The following is a 26179-nucleotide window of genomic DNA, read 5'->3' as shown; positions in this document are numbered from 1 at the left end:
TTGAGTGGTTTTCACAAGAGACAGTTCTGCTTAAATGTTTTATCAAGAATAGTAACATAATGAATGGTTTCATATATATAAAAGATACTAAAGCCCCTTTAAAAATTTTATGGAAATGATAAATAAATAGAAACAAAGTAGATAAGGTACTGCCTGACTATCACCTTTGAATATTACTTAGAGCATAATAAAGTATGTTTGCAGCCACTGGGTGTGGTAGTTTTTATGATATCATCATCCCAGGCAGCTGCCAAAGTCTTCTCAAGGGGCACATTACAACAGCCTTCTCCTTCATGTTAAATTGGATCATATTCCTAGAGGTATCTCAAATGGCATTAAGTACCAATTAACAGATATCAGATAGTCTGGCACCTAATGGGCACATAAGAGATTTGTATTAGAGAATGAATGTGTAGGTGAATTAACTCATCAATTTGTGTGGCCACTCTGCAAGGTCCTCACCACTGTGAGGCAATGTGGAGTCAGCTCTAAATCTAACTCCAATGTGGTTAGCTCCAAATCTGGATCCAGATATTTGGGTTCAATTTCTGGCTCTGTCAGTTACTATCTGGGTGACTATGGGAACACATCCAAATATCTCTGTTTCTCGTTTTTTTTTTTTCATTTATAAAATGAGACTAATACCACCTATCTTGTAGTTACGAGATTATTACAAGGATTAAATGAGTTAATATTTTCAAAGTGCTTAAAACAGTGGCTGGCACATAGTAATTACTGCAAAAAATGTTTGTCAAATTAAATAAATTAAGAATATAGGGATATTCCTAGGCCCCATATTTAGAGATTGAAAAACTGGTTTGGTCTGGAAGCAAACAATAAATATACCTATTTCCCAGATCTTGGTTTCTGATACTATTTTCCAGTGAAAGGAACAGGGTTCTGTGGAGAAATGGCTGATTTAAGACTGTGGCAGGAAATATACAAGATGAGCCTGGAGTATCTTGTAGTGCTATAAAGTAAAGAAGTGCAAAAAATAAAAATCTGCAATGATGGTTTTATGTGAAAATAATACAGAAGCCAATCGAAAGTACTTTCAGTATCCAAAGATGGAAAATTTGAGCAAAGAAAGAAAGAAAGTTAGAATTAGGATATCACCTAAAGTACAGAATACATATCTATACTGATGTAAATACATTACTGAATAAATAAATGAAGAGAATGGACAAATCTCCCATGGAAGAATTCCAAATAATGTATGTAAGATTCTCTGCCTTTTAGGAGGTAAAGCATAACCCTCCATGGGGGCTGCACAGAATGACTTTCTTCCAAAGAGTGTACTAAAGAAAGAGAGTGAAAAAAGTAACCTTATAATGGAGAAACCTGAGCAAACACTATCTCAAGCCAGGTGATTAAGGTTGACATCAGCAGTGGCAAGTCACATCGGCAGTAGGTACCCTTGACATGATGTGATGAGAAGGGCACCTTGCTTTTGTGATCTTCCTCCCCAAAACACTTGATCTAAGTCTAATCATGAGAAAAGCATAAGACAAATTCTAATAGATGGACATGCTACAAAATATCTGACCAGTACCCCTGGTCATCAGAAACAAGTGAAGTCTGAGAGAGAGTCACAATCAAGAGAAGCCTAAGGAGACATGATGACTTAATGTAATGTGGGATCCTGGACCAAAAACAGGACATTAGGTAAAAACTAAAAAAGTTTAAAGTATGGAGTTTATTTAACAATAATGTATCAACATTGGTTCATTAACTGTGATAAATATACCACGCTAATGTAAGATGTTAATATTTGGGAAAACTGGGCATGGGGTATACAAGAACTTTCTATATTATCTTTATAATAATTCTGTAAATTTAAAACTGTTGGGCTGGGTGCGGTGGCTCATGCCTATAATCCCAGCACTTTGGGAGGCCGAGGTGGGTGGATCACGAGGTCAAGAGATCGAGACCATCCTGGTCAACATGGTGAAACCCTGTCTCTACTAAATATACAAAAATTAGCTGGGCATGGTGGCACGCGCCTGTAGTCCCAGCTACTCGGGAGGCTGAGGCAGGAGAATTGCCTGAACCCAGGAGGCGGAGGTTGCGGTGAGCTGAGATCGCGCCATTGCACTCCAGCCTGGGTAACGAGCGAAACTCCATCTCAAAACAAACAAACAAACAAACAAAAAACTGTTTGAAAATAAAACATTTATTTAAAAAACAGTTAAGTATACACACCAAACCAAAAACAACAAAAATGAAAGCAAAAAAAGAAAAAAACTGGTTTGGAGGTATACCCTCCAATTTTTAAGTACCAAAATAGAGTATTTTGATATTTTGAAAAATGTTGAATCCAATTCATTTGTGTTTCAAGACTTACACATGGAGAATGATAGTCTGCATTCAAGTTTTGATTTGGATAAAGATATACACATGTATAAAGCATTCTGCTGTATTTCTGTTATCCTCAACAGCAGGAAAAAGATAACAATTGGCAAAGCAGAGCTTTTTTTCAAGAATGGCTGTTATTTGAGTTCAAAGTGGATTATGATATGTGTTAGTTGTGTATTGCTACATAACAAATTGCCACGAATATAGTGGCTTAAAGCAATGTGTATTTGTTATGCTCCATCTTCTTGGGTCAGAAGTCTGAGTACAGCTTGGGCCTCTGCTTAGGGTCTTGGAAAGGTGTCATCAAGGTCTTGACTGTGCTGTGTTCTTGTCTGGAGCTTGAGTTTTTCCTTCTAAGTGCATGTAGTTGTATGCCGAATCCAGCTGAGATTGTAGGACTGAGGTCTCCACTTTATTTCTGGCAGTTACTTGGGTCACTCTTATGTCCTAGTAATCACCGACAGCTTCCTCTCATGTGGCATCTCACAGGCTTGTCACAACATGGCAGCTGATGTCTTCCATGTCTACAGGAGACACTCCCCTTGCAAACTGCTAAGACATCAAGGCAGTGACATGTTCAATCAAGGCACTGGCTTTGCCATATTCCTTTTGCTAAAAAGCAAGTCACAGGTTGTTCCTGCACTCAGTGAGAGGGGATTACATAGGACATGACTCAGTGAGGATCACCCGAGAGTGTGTCCACTATAGTATGAGAGCTACCAAACAGATGCAAGTGGCTGGGCTTTGGGATTCCACCACAGATGAGCAACTAAAGGAGAGGCAAATCAGAAATGCTTGCTTCTTGCTTTCCAGCAAACTATAGCTCAAGGTAAATAAATAGGTTTCACCTCTTGCTCCCAACAACTTGTTAAAAAATACTCCTCAGTTATCAAGTGAGAATTAGGATTATCTGAAGATGAAGGAGTCAGGGTAAAAGATTTGGAAACAGCTCATAAATATATCATCATTTCCCTGACTAATACTTTCTCTTTTTTAGTGAGGAAATTTGCACAAAAATATGTTCTCAACTCCATAGCAACAATGTCTATGTACCTTAATAACTCATTTTATAAAAGTTCAAATAAAATGATCTCATTTTCAACTTTTCATGGCTTAATGTTTTTTCATTTCTGACACTGTTTAGTTTTAGTTTTTTTAATATTTATGTTTTAAAATTCTGTCTGCTAATTATTATTGCTAAATATTATTGCTAATAATAAAATTCTGTCTGCTAATAATACAATGATGCTGTTTAGGTTATTTTGCTATATTTTACATGATGTTTGTAAATTTCATATTTTAAATGTGTTCAATATTTATTTTCACTAATTTCTTTATATGAGTTCTGAATCCTTTTCTTATAAAATATGAATTACAGAAACACTGGCATGTCACCCAGATTTTTAAGACCTCAAAAATATTTTTTTTTCCTGATTCCACAGTCAGGGAAATGATGACAGTTTTGTAACACAAAACTGTCTAAATCCTTTTATTTAGTTACCTGAAGTGCATTTGCCAAGTTTCTGCTTGCATCTGGAATTAAAGCACAAGATCCCTTATTAGACTGTGTCTAACTGTGGGTTTGGATCATGTCATCACTGTGTGTATGAATATCCACAGAGATTACTACAAACCTCTGAGGGGACTGAACCAGAAACCTTTGCTATTTATGTCTCAGATATGCAGCCACCATGAAGAAAGCAGGTAACCTGTGGAAACGCAGCTCATTACTAGCCAAGTTGAAATGCAAAGGAAATACATATTGCAGTAAATTTAACTAAGAAACTCACAAGAGGGACTGGGTGTGGTGGCTCATACCTGTGATCCCAGCACTTTGGGAGGCTGAGGTGGCAGATCACTTGTGGTCAGAGACTAGCCTGGCCAACATGGTGAAACATGTCTCTACTAAAAATACAAAAATTAGCCCAGCATGGTGGTGTATGCCTGTAGTTCCAGCTACTAGGGAGGCTGAGGTGGGAGGATCAGTTGAACCTGGGAGGCAGAGATTGCAGTGAGCAGAGGTCATGCTATTGCACTCCAGCCTGGGCAACAGAGTAAGACTCTGTCTCCAAAAAAAAAAAAAAAAATCACAAGAGGAAGGATTTCTTGTGGACTCCTCCCTCTTGTCTCCTCTTTCTTTTTCAGGTCTCTACATACCTATATTTTTCTTTTTCTACTCATTCACAATAAGCCTTAGGCTGTAGCTACTGGTTCCTCTTATGGCAAAGGGTACAAAGCGCTGTTATTCAGCATTGTGAGACTGTGATCACCTGTAGCTATTGGTTAGCAGATAAAGGTCAGAGCTTACTTGCTTCCTTCTTTCTTCCTTGGGATTGTTTTCTTTGTAGGAATTAAATAAAGGGGTCTTTTTTGAAAATATGAAGTAGATTAGAGTAAATAGAAATAACCTTTCCTGTTTGTGAAGGAGGCATTCAGTGAAAGCGCAGAGCAAGTGCATTTATCTTTAGCTGGAAGGTCACAGAGTGAAGGGATTCTTGATCAGGGCTAAATTCAGGGGAAAGATTTTTCAAGGTGGTTGGCCTGTGGTAGTCATCAGAGGTCTTTTTCATGGTTTTAACTGAGCTTCACTAGGGAATTAGGTTTGCCTAGTGGTTTTATTGGATATATTTGCCATGTATCTTAATATGTAAATCAGGTACATTCACCTTTTACCGAAATTCTGGATCTATTGAATGGAACAACCACTATATCTTTTTGTCCAAAGAGCTGGGTTTATTTTGAAGTAATGCATTTAATAAATAGTATCTTTGTACATTATATCCATCTTTCAATTTTGTTTCTAGACCATTCTAAATCCTTTTTGTATTATGGTGATTAAATCCACATTGGATTTCCTTGTTAGGGAGTGCCTAGGTAATATGTGGCTGTGGCAGTCTGGGAAGACAGGCATTCACCAACTTGTTTGTTATTTCTCTTTATTTGGTACTATTCCTGGGGCTGTGTCCCCAAAATTACCTCCTCTCATTCTGAGCTCTCCTTTTCTGGGATTTCCTGTTTCATATGTATTCTGTATTTGGTCATTCCCTGTCTTAACTTACCCATTGTTTGCTATTGATCCTTTTTCTCTCCAGACACTGTAAGCTCTTGGAAGGCAAGGTCCTGCCTTCTTGTCTTTTATGCCATCAAAGTACTTAGCATCCTCAGCACTTGATGCCTACCTGCCACCATCCCTCATACCTCCTCCTCTCACATCGGATCAAAACAGTTTTCTCAAGTCAAGTAAAAAATTACGTACCTTCCATTTGCCCTGCCCTGTGCTAAGGGCCACAGAGATAGGGCTAGCCAAGCAAAACTTCCACAGCTGTCTTCAAACCTCCCATCCTCTTCTCATGACAACTTTGTCCATCTCAGAGGTCCTAGGCTCCTTTCTGGCCATTTCTCCTGTATCTCATCCTCTGACGTCTTTATCCTCACCGAGGTATCAGTGTAGGATTGCCCCTCCTAGGGCGATCATGTTCAAAGAGAGCAATCCTGAAGACTAGAAAGACTTGAGGCCCAAAGTAATGCACTCCCAGTGGGGAAATTCCAGGCACCATGATAGGCAATGGTGGAGACATCTTTAACCCATCCTTGTCCAGCTTCCTGTGGCAGTCTGGGAAGACAGGCATTCACCACACATCACATAGGTAGATGCACACTTTGCTTGCTCTGAGTCTACCCTGTCTGGGAACTGTTAAAAAATGGAAATGTCAGTTGGGTGCAGTGGCTCATGCCTGCAATCCCAGCACTTTGGAAGGCCAAGGCGGAAGGATCACGAGGTCAAGAGATTGAGACCATTCTAGCCAACATGGTGAAACCCCGTCTCTATTAAAAATACAAAAATTAGCCAGGTGTGGTGGCATGTGCCTGTAGTTCCAGCTACTCAGAGGCTGAGGCAGGAGGATTGCTTGAACCTGGGAGGTGGAGGTTGTAGTGAGCTGAGATGGCACAACTACACTCCAGCCTGGTGACAGAGCGAGACTCTGTCTCAAAAAACAACAACAAAAAATGGAAATGTCGATCTCTGTTCTTAAGGTGTAAATAATGTAGCAGGGGAGTTACACTAGACACGCCTATGGGGAAAGATGAATGTACTGTTCCAATCACATAATCCTGAGTTGTCATCTCGGTTTTTCTATACTAGCTGTTTAGCCTTGGGCAAGTTTCTGAAAATTTCAGTCTCATTTTCTTTATCAATAACACTGGGATAACAAAGCCAAGTCTCAGGTTGTTATAAAAATCCAATGAGATATTATATGAGATAGTACATGAGAGAATTATATGCAATTCTTGGTATATAGTAAATAGCATGACACATGTGCCATCAATAAGCTTAAGGAAGGAAGTGTGGAAGTCTGAGGCTGAGAACAGGAGTGTGGAACAAGGCAGTGATGAAGGGGGAGGAGGCTGGAGGGCTTCACAGGAGGGCGTTTCTTTGCCTCATGGGAAGCACTGAGTGTTGTCCAATATCTGTGCTTGCACAGGGTGGATACTTTATCCTCTGATCAATTCTTGGAAGCAACCTGCTGAGGAGTCCTGAAAAGTATGAGTGGAACCTATCAAAAGACAAAATTATGGCCGGGCGCGGTGGCTCAAGCCTGTAATCCCAGCACTTTGGGAGGCCGAGGCGGGTGGATCACGAGGTCAAGAGATCGAGACCATCCTGGTCAACATGGTGAAACCCCGTCTCTACTAATACAAAAAAAAATTAGCTGGGCACGGTGGCGCGTGCCTGTAATCCCAGCTACTCAGGAGGCTGAGGCAGGAGAATTGCCTGAACCCAGGAGGCGGAGGTTGCGGTGAGCCGAGATCGCGCCATTGCACTCCAGCCTGGGTATCAAGAGCGAAACTCCGACTCAAAAAAAAAAAAAAAAAAAAAAAAAAAAAAAGACAAAATTATAACAAATTTAGTTGTAAAATTGAATTGGCTTTCATTTGTGATTTTAGACTCAGGCACCATCTCATTCCATAAAATAGAATGGGTGCTCTGATGGGCTCAACAGGAGGGGGTTATAGGTAGTAAAAGCCTGAAGAAAGTAGAAATAGGGAACAAAAAGCAGATCAGTCATTTCAAAGACCACTTTGAAAAAGACTTTCCTTATAGAGTTAAAACAGAGAGGATTTCTTTATCCTGCTGGCTCAGGTAAACTGGGCCTCTTCTGATTGGTTGCTGTGAATCTCTTGGGCTTTGGAAAACTGGCCCATTTCAAAGTTCTGTTTGATGATGTGGCACTTAGCACAAGTGACTCCATTTTGATTTGGTCTGGTCTGTTGGGGCCTAGTGCAGGAGCCTAATCCAAAATAATGACCTTCCCTAAATTTTTGTTTAATAAACCCATGCACATTATCATTCTACAGCTCGAGGGGTAAAGGTAGCTTCCTCCCTTATTGTAGCTGTTTGTTTCTAAGTCTCTCTCCTCACTTGGACTATGTGGTCCTCAAAGCAGGGATCTGACATTTCATTCCTATTATCTTCAGGCCATGAGTATGAGTACGTGCTCAGGGCTTAATAATTGGTAGAATGATTGAAAGGGTAGAAGATGCAGGAGTTTTATTGTATGTCATCTTCTAACGCCAGTGATCATACGATGCATTTACTAAGATGTAGTATAGAGATGTGAACATATTTTTACTGCATGCAAGAACATGGTTCAGTCAAAGGAAAGATGTTAATATGGTGGTTTGTGGTTCTCCAAAACAACATTGTGGGGTCAGAGGAAGGAAAAATATGTGACTTAGGAAAGTTCAAACAGCCTTGAAAATGTTGGGTTTGGTGCTTGATGAGAAAAAAACCAAACAACGCCCTCCCGCTCAAACTCCCAAGCACATAAAGCTGGAAGAAGAATCTGTGTAAAATCAAGCCGGATGCCAAAAGGGACGGGTTGGCAGATTGGAATGGATCACTGCGAATTCCTGCAGCCACCTGGCATGTGATTTAACACTTTTCCGAGCTTTTGTTTTTCCATGCTATTTGGGGCTGAATTTATTCCTATCTTATTGTCCTTGTCAAAAGCAATGATTTTTTAAAAGACTGTATATCTTCTTTCCATTCTTGTTTACACCTTGCTGTCCTGCTGTTTACAAGACTGGTCTCTCACACTCTGCCTGGGGTGTTTTCTATTCTTGTGTAGTTAAAATTGCCAGAGGAGATTTTCGAGCTGCTCTATTTTAAAGAATGGGGGAGCCCTGCTGCCTTGTGGAATCCCAGCATGGCATGGCATCTCCCCAATAAAAGAGTCACGTAGCTATTATGAATTTATGGCCAACTGTGAAACTTTACACATTCAAGTATTTTAAATGCTTGGAAGTGCCTGCTGTGCATCTTGTTACAGAGATATAATACCAGACGTGCTTCTCACACGGGCTGATGAATCCTTGGAAGTTGCCTGGAGAAGCATGAAATGTAATTTCTTTCCAAAGTGGAGCACTTGCCATCTTCTCCCTAGCACTGGGTTGGAAATAATGTTCTATTGCCTCCTGTCCGGTCCGCTCTGGGTTGTCATGAGAATTAAATGAAATGATGGATACAAAGTCCTTTAGCATAGTGCACCTAGGCACTTAGTAGGAATTTAATAAAATATGAGTTCCTGTCTCTGTTTAACATATCGTTATTCGTATCTCTAGAAGTGACTCTAGAGAGTGTAGCACAAGAGTGTCTACACGCTTCAAATTTACCTGTGTATGGGGCAGATCCAAGTAAGTGAAAATTACCATTTCAAAGTAGGCAAGAGGAAAGATGTAGTCTAAAGGGAATATGAAATAGCTGCACGTAATTCTTCGAAATGAGCATAGATGTTGACAATGCAGAGGGTGTTGCAGGGCTGAGACCTGAGAAGGTGAGTAAGACATTTGCTTTTGTGCACAATTAGAAGGTGCGAAAAACTCCATAATCAAAATAAATAGCACTTAGCGCAATATTTTTTAAAAATCAAAATGAATGCAAATCAGCCAGGATAGACAAAAGAGCAACATTTTAAATAAAGACAGGATCAATAACAGTGCTGTGCAGAGTCACGTTGGAACCCAGGGCAAAGGAAAAAAATCAGTAATAGCGATCCTGTCTTAATTTAAAATGTTGATCTTTTATTCATCATAAACGTTTTCATTCATTTTTACTTTCTTTAAAACACTGCATTAAAATATTATTTATGTTGGTTAATGCTTTTGTGGCACCACCTTAAATCTTGCTCTGAAGGCAAGTGCGCTGCTCACCTATCTGGCCTCTCCATGCCCTTGCCCTGTGATGATGTCCACTGGACTGGGAGGAAAGTCCCAAAGGGGCCTTCAAATATCCACTCTTTATTTTTCCCTGACTCACTCTGGAGTCCTGAGTTTAGCTTAGGTGTATTCTTGTGAAAATACTATACCAACTGAAATTCTGATGTTTTCCCCAATCAAGTGACTGCAGTGAAAGGTATAGTTTACAAGGAAAACAAAGTCAGTCATTCATCAGAATCTTGGTTTAGGTGTTGGGGTCAGCAAACGGTGGCTGGCATCCTGGCTGGCTGTTTTACAGGCAAAGTTTTATAGGCACACAGTCCCGCTCATTTGTTTTTGTGTCAGCCATGGTTGTTTCCATGCCACAATGGCAGAGTTGAGTCGTTGCAACCAGAGACCATACGGTATGCAAAGCCAAAAATATTTAGCATGTGGTCTGTTGCAGAAAGAGGTCGCACCCTTCTGATTTAGGTTATTAAAGCACTAGAATATGGTTTTGGCAGTGGTTTAGAACTTCCAGTTGTTTGGAGATGTACATATCAAAAAATTCAAGGATGTCTACAAAAATCATCTGTAAAAAGTGAGGGAAATGGGGAAGGGATTAGAGTTCAAAAAGTAAATCGAGAGAAGCAGTGGATATGGTCTACGTTCCTGCCCTGTAGAGTCCCATCAGGGCCCAGTCGTGACTTGACATCACAGAGATATTAGATACTTGCATGAACTTGATGTCACCCATAATTGATGGTAAGCAAACAATGAGTTTGTAAAAAACTGCATTCATTTGCATAAATGAATCACATAAATGATTCATGGATTTAATTACTTAATTCTGTTAATGTGGTCAATTTCAATCTGACTTACTTCACTAATTCAGCAAGCATTTATGGAGCATCCATTTGTGCAGAAACTGTATGAGTCACCTTCAAAGTAGTCTACATCTGAGTGTCAGCAAATAGAGATAGGGAGGCCTTGGAATCATATTCCGATGCTCCTTGTATTTTGGGTACATAGAGGAGACCACAGGGAGAGAAGAGGAGAAAGAAGGCTCATTGAAGGCTCTGGATGCTGGCTAAGGAGCTTCAACTTTACCCAGTAGCCAATCAGAAGCTTCCTTGATCAAGGGAGTGGCATGGCCACATCTGCACTTTAATTAGGATGTTCACTGAGTGGTGGTGTGTGGAAGAGTGGAGGGTGGATGGAAGTAGAAGTTGGGGGACTAGTCAGAAGGCAATTTAAATAGTGTGGAATGATTTGTAGACAGAGAGAAATGACAAAGGCCCCAAGTCAGTAGAATCCATGGAAATGGAAGAAAAGACATCTGAGAGTGTTGATTAGCGTAAAACCAGTAAGTGTTCAGCCACTTGCTGATGTTGGCCTCCTGAATTTGGAGTTGAAGTGATTGGGAGGCTGGAGAAGGTGTTAAAAGAAATAGTCCAGATAGAAAAGCAAGTGGGAAGTCAAAAATACTCTGGGGAAAACAGAAATGCACCAGTCAGATGAGAGAGAGAGAGAGAGGAGAAAGAGGGAGGAAGGGAAGGAGGGATTGGTGCTAGAGATAAAGATTTGGGAATTATCTGAGAAAAGATAGCCATAGGACCCATGGGCATAGAAAGCATCAACAAGGGAAGAAGTTAGAGAATGGAGATGAGCTCTGAAGAAACAACTACGATAGGATTGTCAGATTAAAAAAAACCAGGAAGCTCAGTTAACATTGAATTTCAGATCAACAAAGAATAAAGTTTTAGTATAAGAGTGTTCCATGCCATATAAATATTATTCATTATTGATCTGTAATTTAAATTTAATTGAGCTTTCTATATCTTTATTTGCTAAATGTGGCCACCTTTGATTGTGGGGATTACTCTCATTTTTGGAAAAGGCAAAAGAGGAGGAAACTGGAAGAGCCTAGGAATGGACAGATAGGTCCCAGGAACACCAGGATGTTGTACTATCACAGAATCAAAGGGCAGAGTGGATTTCCAAAGGGCGGAACAGAAAAGTCAAAGCCATTGCGTTTGGCAGCCTGGAAATCAGTAGGGACCTTGCAGGAGGCAGATAGAGACCTGGTTGCAATAGGTTGAGTAGTAAAGGAAGAGTGATGAAAATAATCAGTTAGACCCTTCTTTTGGGATGCATGATGGAGAAGAGGAGAGAGAGAATATTGTAAAGGGTACTAAAATAGAAGGAAGGCTTGTAGAATCACAGAGGGCAAGGCTGTTTTCCAGCTTTGGGGAAGGATCCCAGAGAGAGGGCATCCAGAAGATATAAGAGGGGTAGTGGTGAAGGGATAGAGTGAGATGTGGTTGACGCTGGAGGGGAGATCAGGATATAAATGGAGGGATTAACCTTTCCCTGGAGGATGCTTCCTCTTTATTGGAGTCACGAAGGAAGCAAGGGGGAGATGGGAAAAGATGTGATTTTGAGAGTAGGGAAGGCAGGCCTTTTATTTCTTTTTGTTGTCAGACTGTGCTATGAGAGTTCATGTTATGAAGGAGGGATTAGGGGAGTAGGAGGGGAAAACTCAGGCTCAAAATACTCCTTCTTTGCTGATTGCACAGGACAGATATGAAGAGCTCAGAGGTGCTTATAATTCATCCAACTGGGAACAATTTATTTCCCTCATCTTGTGTCTTCTTCCAGCTCCAGAGATCCCTGTTGATTCACAGCATAGCTGAATTACTCACCAGGCAAGGGAAAATAACAGAAACAGAATGGAACAGGCTTGCTGTCCTTTATTTTGTTCAACCAGGAGACTCTGGCCTCAAAAGGATCAGGGCCATTTACGCTCATCCCTAGTCCTACAGGAGCACAGCAGGAATGTACAGCAGGGGGCATTTTGGGGAATATGTGGAATTCCTAGTCTGGAGTTTCTGGCCACCATGTAGATTGTGTCATGTGGGGTTAATGGCTTTGCCATGTCACACCCGGCATACCAGGGACTCACAGATACACAGGAGACACACACTAACCCCAGTTACCCTTCTGTCTACTAGAAGCTGAGGTCAAAGGCAGCCAGGTTATCCCGCAAATGGGAGAGGATGAGACTGAGGAACAAAACAGCCTGCAATCTCTTAGCCACTTTTCCTCTCTGCTGGTAAGAGCAGGGCATCGATGCCTTTGCAGCACAGGGAGGAGCCATTTGCAGAGCCGGGGAAGCCTGGGAAGGCTGAGAGAAAGAGTTATTTCAGGGAGGAGGTGGAGGAGTGCTGTCTGCCTAGGGAAGCTCTTCAGTACCTCCACCTCCAGAGAAGAGCAACATTTCCAACTTCCCTACAGCCCTCTTTCTCCCCCTCACTCCCTCCTTCAACATAAAAGCACAAATGCAGTACATAAAAGTAGGCCGGGCGCGGTGGCTCATGCCTGTAATCCCAGCACTTTGGGAGGCAGAGGCGGGTGGATCACGAGGTCAGGAGATCCGAGACCATCCTGGCCAACATGGTGGAACCCTGTCTCTACTGAAAATACAAAAATCAGCTGGACGTGGTGGCGCGCGCCTGTAGTCCTAGCTACTCGGGAGGCTGAGGCAGGAGACTCTCTTGAATCCAGGAGGTGGAGGTTGCAGTGAGCCGAGATTATGCCACTGCACTCCAGCCTGGCGACAGAGCAAGATTCTGTCTCAAAAAAAAAAGAAAGAAAGAAAAGAAAAGAAGAAATTCCTAAAAGCAAACCACTGCTGTCTAGTTATTTTTAGTATTTGCTGTTATTATTTATCAAACCGTTAAGTGTTAATTTGTCCGCCCACTCATTTCTCTTCCTGCCTCCACGTGCTGGGCTTGGGATGGAAGGAACACAAATAAGAAGCAGCTGGTGACCTCACAGAACTATGTCCTGGAGAGTGGAGGCTGTGGGCCTTTAAAATAGATCTTCTCCACCCCTGCCTCGCAGAGAAGAAAGAATGGTCTCTATTCTGTTAGACTTGGAGAGCAATGCAAGTGTTGGTGAAAGTGAACCCATTATTAGAATATCTAGGTGGTGGTTAGTTAGATCAGGGGCCCTGGCGGAGGAGCTGGGTCAGGGAATCCGCACATGTGTACAATGTCATAATGCAAGCAAAAATGGGTCAGAGGCCAGGTAAACAAGCAGAAATTAGGAGAAAGCACATGCTCGGGGAGAGAAAAGTATAAAAAGTCATGCAATCAGTCAGGGATTTGAGGGAGCTGAAGGTTGAGTGTAAGATGAGTAGGGCTGGCATTGAAAAGGCCAGAGGAGGAAAGCTCTGCAGCACTCTGGTAAGCTACGGCTTAATGCTGCAACACGGCTTGTTCCTGCCTCGGCTGTCAGTCCAGTCACCTGGAGGCAGCCTTGCCCAGAGCAGCCATGTTGCTCTGCAGAGGAACTCCAGGACGTGTTCTAACAGAGGGCTGTTGAATGGAAGCAGGACCGTTCCAAATGTGTGTAACATCAGCCTGCATGGTTACTGAACCCGTGGCTAACCCATGAATATATTCATTTCTTAGGAAGCAGAAAGAAATTGTTTCCTTTTGCTACTTCAAAAAATGTATTGGCTTCCGTTTTGAATTTTTTTCTTACATTATTATTTTTTCCAATTTACAGGAAAATAAGTAAAAAAAAAAAAAAAAACTCAGTGTATGGGCTAACACGAGAATGGAGTGGACAGAGGAAAGAATCAGGGAACTTGTAAATAGAATAATAGAAATTACCCTATCTTAGGAATAGATAAATAGGCTGAAGAAAAAAAAGGGCAGGGATCTTTGAGGATATAAAAATTACCAAATGTGTGTCATCAAGAGAAAAGAATAGGGTGGGTGCAGTGGCTCACACCTGTAATCCCAGCACTTTGGGAGGCCGAAGTGGGTGGATTACTTGAGGTCAGGAGTTTGAGACCAGCCCGGGCAACGTGGTGAAACCCCATCTCTACTACAAATACAAAAATTAGCAAGGCGTGGTGGTGTGTTCCTGTAATCCAAGCTACTTGGGAGGCTGAGGCAGGAAAATCACTTAAGCCCAGGAGGCAGAGGAGTCGAAATCACTTCATTGCACTCCAGCCTAGGCAACAAGAGTGAGACTCCCATCTCAAAAAAAAAAAAAAAAAAAAAAAGAAAAGAATAATTCAAAGAACCAAAACAGGATAAATGCAATAAACTTTCCTTCTCTTCTTAAGTATCCTAAATTATATTTCATAGTTAAAGCGAAAATAGGCCAAGCATGGTGCCTCATGCCTGTAATCCCAGCACTTTAGCAGGCTGAGGCAGGCAGACCACAAGGTCAGGAGTTCAAGACTAGCCTGGCCAACTTGGTGAAACCCTGTCTCTACTAAAAATACAAAAATTAGCCAGGTGTGGAGGCGGGTGCCTATAATCCCAGCTACTACTCGGGAGGCTGAGGCAGGAGAATGGCTTGAACCTGGGAGGCGGAGGTTGCAGTGAGGAGAGATCGTGCCACTGCACTCCAGCCTGGGTGACAGAGCAAGACTCTGTCTTGGGGAAAAAAAAAAGCAAAAAATAACACTATCTTATGTAGTTCTTGATGTACATAGATAAATATTTAAGAAAATTATTTTATAAGTAAAGAAGAGTAAAGAAATGTAAAAGGAGATAAGAATTCTACCAATAGACTCTGCTAAATTGTGTATATTTATTGTAATAAGGAGAACAACCACTGAAAAAGCAATACAAAGAGATATACTTAAAAACACTATAGATAAATTAAAATGAATATTTTTAAAAGTCCTAAAGAACCACAGTAAGTCTAGAAAATCAAAATAAAGGAAGAAAAGTAGAGAAAAAACAGGAAACAACAAAAATGGCAGATATTAGCCCAAATATATCAATAATTACATTGTCTATAAATGGCCTAAATATACAAATGAAAGACAATGATTGACATGATGGGTTAAAAAAAAAAAACAACCAACTTTATACTGTTCATAGGAAAAATCCCTTCAGATGTAACTATATAAGAACATAAAAATTATAGAATGAAAAAAATCTCTTAATGTGCATATTAATCAAAAAAGCAGGAATAGCTATATTAATGTTAAAGAAGACTTTAGAGAAAAGAAAATTACCAGGGACAGGGAGGAATATATATAATGATAAAGGGGCCAATCTACCAAAGAGATATAGCAAGCATACCTATTTTGCATGTAAACTCTAAATATATACCCAAAAAAAGTGAGCTGCAAAATTTGTGAAACAAAATTGATAGAACTGAAAAAAGAAATAGACAAATCCATAATTAGAGTTAAAAACCTCAACACACCTCTCTCAATAATTGATAGAACAACCAGACAGAAAACCAGCAAGCAGAGAAGACAACAACATTATCAATCAACTAGATTTAATTTACATTTATACAATCCACCCAACAACAGAAGAATTGACTAACAAAATATATTGCAAAATATACTATAAATCATAAAAAAAAAAAACCCCAACAAGTTTAAGGGAATTGAAATTATACAGAATGTATTCTCTGGCTATAATCAAATCAAATCAAATCAAATCCCTGGCTAGATATCCCTAACAGAAAGAAGGTAGGAAATTCTCCAAACAGTTGGAACTAAACAACAAACTTTCAAGTATAATCTGTAGATTAAAAAAAGTTTCAAGGAAATAAAAAAAATACATAAAAGTGAATAAAAATGAAAATACGACATCAAAATTTGTGTAACTCAGCTAAAGCAGTTCTGAGAGGAAAATTTATAGCACTAATACAATGCTTGCATTCAAAAACAGGAAAGCCTCAAATCAATAATGTGAACTCCTATCTCAAAAAACTAGTTTTTTGAGAAACTAGAAAAAGACCCAAATAAACCCAAAGCAAACATAAGAAAGAATATAATAAAGATAAAAACAGAAATTAATAAAACTACAAAGAGAAAAACAATAAAGAAAAAAATGAAACAAAAAGCTAGTTCTTTGAAAAGCTCAATAAAATCGATAAACCTCCAGCAACACTGACAAAGAAGAAAGCAGACACCCATTGCCAATATCTGGAATTAAAAAGGGGACATCACTACAGACCTGCAGACATCAACGGGAATAATAAGGACATACTAAAAATAACTCTACATGTATAAGTTTGACAACTTACATGAAATGAAGCAATTTTCCAGAAAGCACAAATGACCACAATTCATACAATATAAAAAAGAACATTCTGATAGTCTTATAACTGAGGAAATTGAATTAGTAATTTAGAAACTTCCAAAACAAGGTTTCAGGCCCAAATGATTTCACTAGAAACTTCTGTAAAACCCAGTTTTGTGGCAAGTTCTTTAGCCTTTGCCTTTTTGAGCTTGGCGATGCAAGCCACAGACTTGGGACCCAGGACATTGCCTCCCCAGTGATGGCGGATCTCATCATATCTGTCATTGTAGTTGGTGCGGATAGCTTCCACCAGCTTAGCCAAAGCACCTTTGTCTTCCGAGTTAACATGTGTGAAGGCGACAGTGGTGCAGGTCTTCCTGTGCAGAAGAAAAGGATATCAGAAGTCGAGGACCAGCTCAGTGAAATGAAATGAGAAGACAAGATTGGAGAAAAAAGGATAAAAAGGAATGAGCAAAGCCTCCAGGAAATATGGGACTATGTGAAAAGACCTAATTTACGTTTGATAGGTGTACCTGAATGTGATGAAGAGAATGAATCCAAGTTGGAAAATACTCTTCAGGATATCATTCAGGAAAACTTTCCCAACCTAGCAAGGCAGGGTGTAATTCAACTCCAGGTAATACAGAGAACACCACAAAGATATTCTTCAAGAAGACCAACCCCAAGGCACATAATCGCCAAATTTATTAGAGTTGAAATGAAGGAGAAAATACTAAGGGCAGCCAGAGAGAAAGGTCAGGTTACCCATAAAGGGAAATCTATCAGACTTACAGCAGATCTCTCAGCAGAAACCCTACAAGCCAGAAAAGAGTGGGGACCAATATTTAACATCCTTAAAGAAAAGAACTTTCAACCCAGAATTTCCTATCCAGCCAAACTAAGCTTTATGAGTGAAGGAAAATTAAATCTTTTGCGAAGAAACAAGCCCTTAGAGACTTCACCACCACCAGGCCTGCTTTACAAGAGCTTCTGAAAGAAGCACTATACATATAAAGGAACAACCAATATTAGCCTTTCCAAAAATATATCAAAAAGCAAAGAGCATTAATACAATGAAAAATTTACACTAACTAATGGGCAAAACAGCCAGCTAGCATCAAATGCCAGTATTAAACTTATATATATTCTAATTGGATAAAAAGCCAAAACCCATCGATATGCTGCATCCAGACCCATCTCACATGCAACGATACACAAAGACTCAAAACAAAGAGAAGGAGGAAGATTTACCAACCAGAGAGTAAAAATAAACAAATAAACAAAAAGCAGGAGATGCAATTCTCGCCTCTGATAAAGTAGACTTTAAAGCAACAAAGATCAAAAGAGGCAAAGAAGGACATTACATAATGGCAAAAGGATCTATGTAACAAGAAGAGTTAACGATTCTATAGATCAACGAGTCAGAAAATTAACAAGGACATTCAGGACTTGAACTCAGACGTGGAACAAGTAAACTTAATGAACATTTGTAGAACTCTCCACTTCAAATACACAAAACATACATTACCACCTCACACCTATTCTAAAAGTGACTACATAATTGGAAGTAAATCACTCCTCAGTAATCGCATAGCATTTCATAGGTTTAAATGAAATATTGGTTGGCTGTTTGTTGTTTTCTTCCCTTATTCCTTCCTGACTACATCATTAAGTATAATTGTTGGTATAAAAGAGGTTTTCAATACCCATTGCTAAATTGCGTTCTAGCCTGGGCAAGAAAGCAATACTCCCATTCTCTCTCCCTCTCTTTCTCTTCCTTTTTCCTCCTCTTCTTCATTCTTTCTAAAAAAAAAGAAAAAAAAATTTCTGTAAAACATTTAATTAATTTAATTAATACCAATTCTCTACGACCTCTTCTAGAAAATAAAAGATGAGGAAATATTTCCCAATTAATTTTATGAAGCTGGTATTATTCTGATACCAAAACCAGGAAAAGCGCAATAAAAGAAAACTAGAGACTAGCTACTCTTATGAAGATAGATGTGAGAATCCTTAAAATATTAGTAAATAGTGTTCAGTAATATATAAAAGTAATTATATGTCATAACCAAGGGTGGTTTGTTCTAGGGATGCAAGAATGGTTTTATATTTGAAAATCCTCAATGTAATTCACTATATATACAGTCTAAAGAAAAAAATCACAATCATACTAATTGATGTACAGAAACCATTTGACAAAATTAAACAATAATTCATGGCAAAAACTCTCAGAAAAATAAGAATAGAGGGAATCTTCCTCAAATTAAAAAAGAGTATCTATAAAAACACCAGTAGCTAACATTGCGCTTAATGGTAAAACATTGAATTCTTTCTCCAGAAATCAGGTAAGGATGACTCCTCTCACCACTCCTATTCAATATAGTTCTGAAAGTTCTACATGGTGCAATAAAGTAAGAAGAGCAAATAAAAGCCATACAAATCAGAAAGGAAGAAATAAAACCATTCCTATTTGCAGGTGACATGATTGTCTACTAGAAAAATTCAATGGAATCTACAAAAAATCCTCCTAGAACTAATAAATGAGTTTAGCTAGGTTGCAGAATGTAAGATAAACATATAAAAATAAATTATGCTTTTATATACTAGCAATGTACACATGAATATTGAAATTAATTATACAATATTTACAATCTCTTGAAAACATATGGAATACATATATGTATATCTAATGAAACATTTACAGGATTTGTATGCTGGTAACTACAAAATGCCAATAGAATCAGTCAAAGAGTATCTAAATAATAGAGAAGTGTAGATTGGATTTGTGTTTGCGGATTGGAAGAGTCAACTTAGTAAAGATGTCAACTCTCCCCAAAATGATATTCAGATTCTGGTTTAATGAAATTCTTATAAAAATCCCAACAAGAATTTTGGAGACACATACAAGATTATTCTAAAATTTATATGAAAAAGTAAAGCAACTAGAATGTCTAAAATAATTTCAAAAAAGAAAGGGAGAAATCACTGAACCTAATTTCAAAATGAGTATAGCTACCATAGTCAAGACCGTGTGGAATTAGCAAAAGAGATTGGCACATAGGACAGAACAGAGAACCTGAAAACAGTCACATATACGTCACCCCACAACCTAAAAACCAATTCAAAATGAACCATACATTTAAAATAAAACATAAATCTAGAAAACATACCAGAAAATCTTCAGTACCTATGGACTGTTGAAGGGTTCCTAAACATGATATTGTAGCATGATCTATAAAAGAAAAAAAAACAATAAATTAGACTTCATCCAAATGTAAAATGTTTGTTCTATGAAGAACTCTGTTAGAAGGATGAAAAAAGCTATAGACTAGGAGAAAATATTGGCAAAACACCTCTCTAGATTAGACTAAAGAACTCAAAACTCAACAATTTTTTAAAAAACCAAAAATCCAATGAGGGAATAGGCAAAAGATATATCTTACTCTAAAGTATACTTAGATAGCAAATAAACTCATGAAAAGATGTTCAGCATCCCTAGCTACTGGGGAAATGCAAATAAATGCCATGATGAGAGCACCACACACCTATTAGAACAGCTAAAATAAAAATAGTGATAATGCCTGTATTAGTCTGTTCTCACACTGCTAATAAAGACATACCTGAGACTGGGCAATTTGTAAATGAAAGAGGCTTAAGTGATTCACAGTTCGGCATGACTGGAGAGGCCTCAGGAAACGTACAATCATGTTAGAAGGGAAAGCAAGCACGTCCTTCTTCACATGGCAATATTGAGAAGAATGTGTGCCCAGCGAAGGAGGAAGCCCCTAATAAAACCATCAGATCTTGTGATAACTCACTATCATGAGAACGGGTTGGGAGAACCACCCCTGTGATTCGAGTATTTCCACCTGGTCCCTTCTATGACATATGGGAATTATGGGAACTACAATTCAAGATGAGATTTGGGTGGGGACATAGCCAAACCATATCAATGCCAAATGCTGGTGAGAATGTAAAAAAAAAAAAAAAGAAAAAAAAAAGAAAAAAGAAAAAAACGACAACAAAAAACAGAATTACCATACATTGCTGGAGGTTAAAATGCTAGAGTCATTCTGGAAAATAGTTTGGTGGTTTCTTTAAAACTACACATACCATGTGACCCAGAATCACTCTCCTAGACACTTATTCCAGAGAAATGAAAACCTATCTACACAAAGCCCATACATAATTGTTCCTAGCAGCTTTATTTTTAATAGCCCAACACTGGAAACAATGTCCTACAATAGGTGAGTGGTTAAGCAAACTGTGGTACTTTCATACTATGGAATACTACTCAGCAATGAAAAGGAACAAACACCATTGATAATGCAACAACTTGGATGAATTTAAAGGAAATTATGCTGAGTGAAAAAAAAAAAACAATGTCCAAAGGTCACATACTGTATGATTCTATTAACATTCTAGGAATGACAAAATTATAAAGATGGAGAACAGATTAGTGATTGTCAAAGATGAGGAATGGGGGCCCATAGGGTGGGTATTACTATAAAATGGTAGTAGGATGGAGTTCTGTGTGGTGATGGAACACTTCTGTATCTTGATTGTAGTGGTAGTAACATGGATGTACATGTGTGATAAAATAATATGGAGCTTTAAAAAAAATTACATATGGGTTTGCCTCAACAAAAATATTGTTCAGTCTTGCTATTCTTGGACTTATTTTTATGTAAAAAAAAGTGCCATTTGTATGTAGTTGGCTGTTACTTCCTTGCTTTCGTTCATTATGTCTAAGATGTACCCAAGCTATTGCATGCTGCTGTGGTTTGTTGATATTCCATGTTATCTAATATTCCATTTAATGACTGTCACTCAAGTTATTTCCTTGTTCTCTTGTTGATGGACATTTGTGTTAAATCTAGCTTTTTGCTGTTTTGAAAAAAAATCAATGTTTGTGCAGTCTTCTGGGAAAGTATGCAAGAGTTTCTCTGGATGTCTCTGTCTGTACTGGTATTACTAAATACCTGAGACTGGGTAATTTATAACTAATAGAAATTTATCTCTCATCATTTTGAGGCTGGGAAGTCCAAGATCAAGATGCAGAAAGTTCCGTGTCTCGTGAAGCCTAGTCTCCACTTCCAAGAGTGTTGCCTCCTCTGGAGGGAATAAATGATGTGTCCTCAACATTGCAGAAGGGCAGAGGGCCAAGGGCACTCCCTTCAACCTGGAGCCCTTTTATAAGTATGCTAATCCCATTTGTGAGGGTGGAACCCTCATGACTTAATCACCATTCCCAAGGCCATCTCTCTCTATACTGTTGTATTGAGGATTCAGTTTTAATATAAAATTTGGAAGGGACATTGTCATTCAAACCATAGAACTAGAGAATATACGTAGGAGTGATTTGCTCAGATGGAGGTTATGAGAGCATTCAGCTTCATAAGATAAGGTTAAATTGTTCCAAGTGGTTGTATCAATTTCTACCCCCACTATCAGTTTAATTTGCATTTTCCTAATTAAAGATGAGGTTGCTCATCTTTTCCTACATCCATTCACCATTCATGTTTTTCTTCTCTGTGATGTGCCTGTCAGATCTGCTGTTCTTTTTTTTTTCTATTGTGTTGTCTTTTTATGACTGATATATGATATTTTTTATATAATCTCAATACTGGTCTTTCATTCAAATTTGTCTCACATATTGGTTTGTATTTTTTCCTTCTTCGTTGTACCTTTTTATGAATACAAGCTCTTCATGTTATAGTTGCAAATTTATCAACTTCACTTTCCTTTTATGGTTAACACTTTTGTGCCTTAAGAACTTCTCTCCCATTTTAAGATCAGAAAGATGTTTTTCTATATTTTCTTCTAAAAGTTTAAAACTTTTACAACGAAATCTTACACTTGATCTTAGCCAAAAGGCCGAGAAGCGATACAACGAAATCTTTAATTCTTCTGGAATTAATCTTTGGGTATGGTTCCTCCCCAACTTTTGGCTTAGTCATTCCATACTTCATGAGAACCCTGTTATCTTTTAATAGCCAAGTGGATGAGAAAGTCAAGGAAGAAAACCCTCATCCACGACAAGATGTGGAAAGCTGGCTAATTCCTCCTTAGGTAGCCTTGAAGTAAATGTTGGTAAAATGACCTAGCTTTCCCTTGCTGTAGCCAAGGCATTTGCTTTAGTAATTTTGCAAATGTTTGAGTGTCACATGTTAAAAAGTAAAACAAACAAAAAGCAATGAATCCCCTCTCACCATTTGAGCTATGACTCAGATCATTTAAAAAGCTATTTATTGAGGGGGAAAAAAAGCATATATTTAAAATGCATGTTTGTGTAGTATTCAGAGTATGGGTTTTGCTTTTGATGAGGCAATACAGTTTATTGGAAATATCACTGGACAGGGAGTCGAAAGACCTGTGTTTGAGCCTTGATCTGTCATCACCTGGTTGAGCAACTTCTTTGTATCAGTTAGGATTATGTGCAGTGGCCTGTAACAAGAACCCTTCTACAGTGGCTTAACCAAATAGGATTTACTTTTTCTCATATAACAGCCCAGGAGCAGGCAAGCCAGGCCCAGTGCAATGGTTCCTGCTTTCAGTTTAGGCTTCCTTCACAGCATGTGGCTTTTGTCTTCATGTTTGTGACTTCATGACTGCAAGAGATAGCTCTTCCTCCAGCTTTGCATCAGAGTTGCAGGCATGATGAAGAGGAAGGGCAAAGAACAAAAAGTGAATGGCAGAGACCTTTGAAAGCACTTTTCTAGGAGCCCTGCCTGGTAACTTCGGTTTGCATCTCCAGAACCAAAATTGCTCTACTTGCCCATTATTCTTAGCTGAATTTTAACATGGCCAATTTTTGCCCGGGACAAAATCAAGGTTCTGCCAGTTGTCATTGGATAGGCAACTGGCAGTGTCTGCCCCACTGTCTAAGCTTCCAGTGGGGATGCCTGCCCACTACTGACAGGGTTGTTTGCATGACAAAATAGAAGAGCAAATGTAAAAGTGCTTCATACACTGTAAAATGTGTTTAATAAACAGGGTGGAAATATTCTGAACTATTTTCTCAAAGAGCAAATCCAACGTTAATAGAAAGTTCAGGCTGGATGTGGTGGTTCATGCCTATAATCTCAGCACTTTGAGAGACTGAGGTGGTAGGATCACTTGTGGTCAGGAGTTTGAGACCAGCCTGGGCAACATAGTGAGCCCTCATCTCTATAAAAAAATTAAAAAGTTAGCCAAGCACATTGGGGCATGCCTGTAGTCCCAGCTATTCTGGAGGCTGAAGCGGGACAATTGCCTGAGCCCGGAAGTTTGAGGTTACACTGAACTGTGATTGCTCTACTGCACTCCAGCCTGAGTGATAGAGTGAAACTCTGTCTTCCTCCTCTCCCCCGGCAAAAAAAAAAAAAAATGTCCAACTAAATGTAGAGCCTTGGGTCATTAATATCTTTTGAACTTCCACTCGCTCTCTTTTGGACATCTGCAGATAACCTGAGTACCAGGGTTTTTATAGATACACGTCCTTAAATATCAGTCTTTAGATTATTGTCAAGCATTGTTGTGGTGAACATTTGTTGATCCCCTTCCCCCTTTCTCTTTCCTCTAAGCACCCCCAATGTCTCTCTATGTGATTTTTGTTTGGATTGACCCTGCTTTTACCTCCAGGGATAAGCCTTGGCTAGTTTAAGCCATTTGACATATGAGATCCCAAAATACAGTGGCCGAGTCAGCAATGGGCCATCAGAATGACCTCAGAACTTTCACTTGGACTGCCATGATGCTGACACTACCCTCTGGATGATAGACATGTGATCTTGAACTGCTACAGCCATTTTTGTTGCACCAGGAGGGGAGCAGTCTGAGGGTGAAGCCAATTCACAAAGAATACCTGTATCAAGAGAATTGCCTAGAATCAAATGATATAACAAACTTCTGGTTTCCCAAAAACCAATCTTACTTCTGGGTTTTTTTTCCCCAGCTCAATGAACCAAATGTTTCCTTATTTTGTTATTTATTTGTATAAGTGAGTTTGAGCTGGGTTTTCTGTTACTTGTAACCAAAAGATTTCTAAGTGATAGTTTCTATACGTATATTCCATGAAAAATTATATATATTACATTATTTTAACATATTATTCCTTTAAATTATATATTTAAATAATTTATGTATTTAAATAATGTATTTAATATATGTGTATATGTATATATTTAAGTGAGTTTATTCTAAAGTTCATATCCTTCCTGAATTAAGGCCATAAGGTCTGAATGTTACGCCTGTTTCTCCCTGTAATAAATTGCCTGCAGAGCATCTGTCCAGAGGAGTTGACAGTGAGATGCTCAGAGCTGATTCCTGCTCTTTGGGGACTGTGCCTGTTACCCCTGGGTTACAAGACTCATTCTTGAGTACTTTGAACCAAAGACCAATTAGGCTGACACATGTCAGTGTTCTTGTAGGTGTGTTTCCTGTTTCCTGTTTGTGAAGGCAACTACAAAAGAAATAAAAGTGACAGTCTCACCAAAACTTGTACAGAGATGCCACATGTTCAAGTACAATATTCACTAACTATGAGTGATCTCCATTGCAGGGCATCTGAACTCCTGGTGTTAAAATCTGTTGTGATACTGAGGAAGGCCTCGCGATCCCAGGCACTGAGTGACTGCGTACGGTGAGTTAGTTTTTTAGTCTCTTTAAAGGGTCAAATTGTGTAAATTGTGATTCAAAATGCAAAGATGCATCCTAGGTAGGTTTCTATGTGTTTGTATATTTGTATTTGCTAAGTAGAAAAATAAGCTTCGTCATGGGGTAGCCATTTCCATTTTTAACTCTTAATGAATGTGTATGTTACTGAAAAGAAAGCTATGCACCCATTTTAATTTTAAAAAAATTCTGTTCTGTTTTCTGGTGACTCTGATTAAATGGAAACCTTATTTAAGTGTAAGAGATTTAGTAAAACAAAACAAAACAAAACAGGATATATGGTAATGAAGTAAAAACCTGGCCTGTTGATTCCTGGAAAAAAGGTAATATATACCCCTCCTTGCTTTCCAAATGGACTCATTTAGTATAGAAAATTGAAGAGGATATAATGCAGCAAGTAGATGAGATGCTTTCTAATTCAAAAAAGATTCTTTTGAAATTTTATTATAGTATAATTAAGGCAGCAGCACCAGCAATAGTAAATTTCCTGTTAGAATAGGAACATTATTACTTTCCTAATTTGTTGATCTGAGTCTCAAAAGCCATCTCATTGAACAGTTAGGAAATTGGCTTTTCAGGAAGGGAAATCTACTGAATTTCTTGGAAACTTTTCAAAATAAGCTAATGGCCCCAGACAAGAGCTAGTGAAGAATTGCAGGCAAAGTCATATGGCTTAGACCTCAGTAATATGTTTTGTGCCTGTTTGGAAAAAAAGCAAGAATATTAATCTGATATTTACTTGGTCAAACAGTTGTGTATGCGGAACAAATGGAGAAAATAAATGGGGGCAGGGCAGATAAGTTGATATCAAATGAAACTTGAATTTACTTAGCTCTTTTCATTCCACTTTTCCCCCATTAAGTCTCTATGGTTTAATTAAGTACTAGCTGAGCAACATG

At 38.8% G+C, this 26179-nt stretch overlaps 1 protein-coding gene across 1 annotated transcript in view; it reads left to right on the top strand.

The window, feature by feature from the left end:
• Window positions 1-26179, top strand: part of NCALD (neurocalcin delta) — a 248214-nt gene that overhangs the window by 105 nt on the left and 221930 nt on the right. Inside the window, exon 2 of the mRNA XM_012455856.2 lies at window positions 25168-25248. The gene's annotated coding sequence lies outside the window, so the exon portion shown is untranslated. The remainder of the gene's footprint in view (window positions 1-25167; window positions 25249-26179) is intronic.

Source organism: Aotus nancymaae, unplaced genomic scaffold, assembly GCF_030222135.1.
Source record: "Aotus nancymaae isolate 86718 unplaced genomic scaffold, 86718_ANA_hifiasm-v0.15.2.pri h1tg000036l, whole genome shotgun sequence".
Taxonomy (NCBI): Eukaryota; Metazoa; Chordata; class Mammalia; order Primates; family Aotidae; genus Aotus; species Aotus nancymaae.
Note: the sequence above shows the minus strand (reverse complement) of the source record. Positions and strands in the feature narration are given on the sequence as shown.